The following is a 4388-nucleotide window of genomic DNA, read 5'->3' on the forward strand; positions in this document are numbered from 1 at the left end:
TGTAACTCTCAAAGGCGACACAACTCCCCACATTTACTTGCTATTCTTATAGGATTCAAGTGGGCAGGCCACTACAAATCCTATTCCTATGTTTACCAAATCCTACAAATCAAAGAGGCCCGAAGAGTTCAAAGTGTCCATCACAACCGACCATACAAACCTCTACATTGCAAATGTCCCTGCTCATCTTCACTACAAGGAACATACTGTACTACTATCATACTCCCTTCGTTCCAAAATATAAGTCTTTGTAAAGATTTCCACTGTGGATCACATACAGATGTATCCAGATACATTTTAAAGTGTAGATTCACTCATTTTGCTCCATATGTAGTCCATTGTGGAATCTATACAAAGACTTGTATTTAAGAACGGAGAGAGTACTTATTAAAGAAGAACGGAAGAGGAACATGCTAAACAAGAGCAAGCAGATTTTGGATAATAAAATGTTTGTTGCGCAGTGCCCACACATGATGAACCAGAGCGCATTAAGAATGCAACTCCCTGTTGTCTCTCTATATGTGGTGCACGTGCTTTTTGAAAGTAAAGTAGGAACATTAGCTGACCAATTAAACGTTATCTGTTTTAGTAATATCAGCATCATAACAGATTCGTATTTGAGCAACAAGTTTGGAATTATGAGTGGCACGTTGTTTAGCTTGATGGATTCAGGAGCAGTGCTAAGCGGGTACGATGATGGTATTGAATATAAAGGCCTGTCTGCATGCAAGTCGCATGACTTTTTTCATTTGGGTCAGTCGACCATTTCAGGCGGTTGGATGAAGATCCTACGTCTCCTAACCCTTCTTCTTCCTCGTCTCTGATTCTTCCCATACAGAACACCGCACGGGCCACCGGCTGGACCACCGGCCCCCACCGCCTGTGTTCCTCCGCCACCCCACCCCCACCCCCGCCCCCACCCGCATCGAGTTTTGTTCATTCGGCGAGGCCCCACGACAGCCTCCCCACAACCATCGTCCCCACCCGAGCCCCTTACTTCGCACCGGCGAACTCCGGCGAGCTCTGAAAAATCGACTGACCCATTTTTGAAATTTAGTCTACTGTAGTTTAACAAGTGTGGAGTATAAAAGGGGAAAACCATAAGCATTGCGAGTATAGTGTTGAGCGTGCCATGGCGGATCTGAAGGTGCAAATCGGGACAAAGGCAACTTCGCAACCAATGTTTGCTTTCAACTAGCAAGTAAGTGATGGACAAGAAAACAGAGTAAAACACTGGCGATCTATTTTCTTGCTGCGATAAATAAGTTGAGCAGATACGAAAGAGTACCGCCTCTGGTGCTGCACCGTGTATGCATCTGTGAGAAAGTGACGGTCCTGTGGTAGCGATGGTTGTTGGCAGTGTGGATGCAGATCTAGGAGGGCAGACGATGGCGGCAGGGCGTGATGGACGAGACGATCATAGGAGCAGCGCCGGCAAGGTGGACGACAGCGGGGATGAAGCGAGAGTACGGGATGCAAGGATCCCGGTCCGAAGCCGTGGATGAGAGAGGTTGATCTCTTGTAATGGACGGCAACATCGGGGTATCAGCTCCGGTATGGTGGAGGAGGACGGCGGTGGATGGGGTGGAGAGGGTGTTTTGGCGCCCACAGAGTACGAATGGGGAAATGGAGGTAGAGAGGAAGGGGCGGAACCATGTCTTCAGGGCGCGCTTGTCTCAAATGCAAGGAAATTTACAAACTTAGCCCCCGTTTCAAATTTCCTACATCACATCAATATTAGTTGGTTGGGGATAGGACGGTAATCTCGCATACACCGAATATTTGCCGATGAGATTTTGTTTTTGGCTCCCACCGTGTATGAATTGGGGAGGGAGTCGATTTTGGCCGAGGAGACACTATGTTTTGGCACCCTCCATGTATGAATCTGGGTGAGAGGCAGTTATGTCAAGTTTGAGTGAAATTACAAACCTACCCCTATCGAAACCTATAGAAATTGAGCCAATAGGCTTTGCGTGGCAGGGATAGGCAGTAGTAATTTCCATCTCACAGATTTTGGTTTTGGTCGGGTTCTGCGACTTTCCCCGCTTCGTTCAAATTTTGCAGAGTGCACGTTTACCGTGCCAACTCAATTCGAATCCCGTTTGTATTCTATTTTTTCGGGCAAGATCCATTTTCGATTGGAATAAACTTCTATATACATCTTTTTTATATATACTTTCAAAAGCACAACACCCTTTATACATAAATATGGTTTACAAATGGCATGATCTCAGATTCATAATGTTGTATCCATCAATTTGGATTTTCAAATATTTGAAACCACTTTATGTTGAAATCCAATGTATGCATTCCTCGCTAACTGTCTCCAATTAATGTGTGTTTCATGCGGGTTTTTTTTACTTCTCAAACATGTATAATGTGTTTCACACATGCAACATATAGTTTAATCCCGTTTAGACATTAATTGCATATAAACCATGCATTGTTTCTAATTAAAGAATCTATGGATCACCAATATTGATAAACTATATAACATTACACGTGTCCCCAAATTCAAATGAATATGCATGTTTGATACACCAATTGGCGTTATGATATTATCGATGTCGTGATCTCTAGTTTAAATATTTGAATCCCCTTTAATCCAGATATTCGTCTCATATAGCTACCATCCATGCTTATATAGGAGTATCTCTCTAGACCTATACGCGTTCATCGTCTCTCGGGTATCTCTCGTGCTACCTGTATGTCGACAATGATCTTTTATCTTCGTAACACACTAACGGTACTCTCTCCCTCGACCTTCATCACTCTATCTCTCTCTAAGTATATCTCGCTCCCTGCTATGTGTATCTAACTATGATTCTCCATGTGTAATCTCTTTGTCTCACACAAACACAAAACTTTGTCTCCCGGGGTCTCATTTTTCTCTACTATTCCCCTGTGTGCCACTCGCACACCCCCTCTCACACATAGATGTATTTCGCTGCTTAGGTATGAGAAGCTACGACTCTTCCTCTTAAATATCTCTTTCTCACACACAAACACAAACTCTGTCTCCCAAGGTCTCATATTTCTCCGCCGTTCTCTTGTATGTCGCTCACACACACTCTCTCTCCCTAGCGATATCTTGTGTTCCCTCATATGTCTCTCTAGCTATCACTCTCGTTGTGAAATATCTTTTTCTCTCGCAGAGACAAAACTCCATCTCTCGGGATCTCATTTCTCTCTGATATTTGTTTGTATGTGACTCACATGCACCCTCTCTCTATCTCTCTCACACCCACACACATAACTCAGCCTTCTGATCCACTCGACTCCTATCTCTAACGCACACTAGCTAGCATCTTTATATTTCTATTTATCTGTTTCTCCATCAACCTTTTTGCTCGCCGTCACTCTTGCTTCCTATCACACACACTACATATGTTTATCTCTACATGCAGTCAAGTGCCCTCTTTTTATCTTTCTCTCACACACACATAACTTCACCCTCTGAACCACCCGACGGTCATCTCCAACACTCAAACTAGCGGATGTCCCTCTAGCTAGCATCTCCATCTCTGTATCTATCTGTAGTTTCTCCATCAATATTTCTTTCTCTCATGCAGTCTTGCTTCCTATCACCCACACTATATATGTCTCTCCATACATGCATTTATAGGTTGATCTCTTTTGCACAATCGTTGTGTCTCACTCCCTCTGCTCGCCATAGATGCATGCTCCAGCCCACGCCACTATCCCTTAAAGAGAAAAACACATGCTCAATTGTCGGGCCTTCTTCCCTGCACTCTCACATACATGCATATTGTCATACAGATCTGTCTCTCCCATGTCGTTGATCTTATGACGTATGTCTTCTTTCTTTTATCTCGATCATGCGCGCGCGCGCACACACACACACACACACACACCCCACGTATACATGTATACCTCTCGTACATGCACGTTCAAGGTCTCTATGTCTCCATACGTAGTTATTTACCCTCAACCCTAACGCCACATTGAATCATTCTCTTCTTGTGTGCACATAACTTCGGCCTGGATGGGTAAAACACACACTCACACTTAACAATCTCCTTCTAGCTACCCCCCTCTCACTCTTCCCCTATATCCTCGAAACCAATAAGACCATCCCTTCATTTAATTCCCTCCTACATGCACCATCTATATATAGTAGTCTTCCTCAGTGTCTCTCGAACAAACACGTTCTCTTGATGTCGACTTGTCTCACGCGCACACACCTTCTCTTCCCTCTCTACGGGCCTTTTCTCTCTCGCACCCCATCATTGGTGGCCTCTGCCATACACATCACCTCTCTATGATGAAGCCACCCACACTTAAATTACATCCGCCATCGAGGACCCCGCGACACACACACACACACACACGCACACCCACCCACCCACCCACCCACACACAAACAC

Source organism: Triticum dicoccoides, chromosome 3B (genome assembly GCF_002162155.2).
Source record: "Triticum dicoccoides isolate Atlit2015 ecotype Zavitan chromosome 3B, WEW_v2.0, whole genome shotgun sequence".
Lineage (NCBI taxonomy): Eukaryota > Viridiplantae > Streptophyta > Magnoliopsida > Poales > Poaceae > Triticum > Triticum dicoccoides.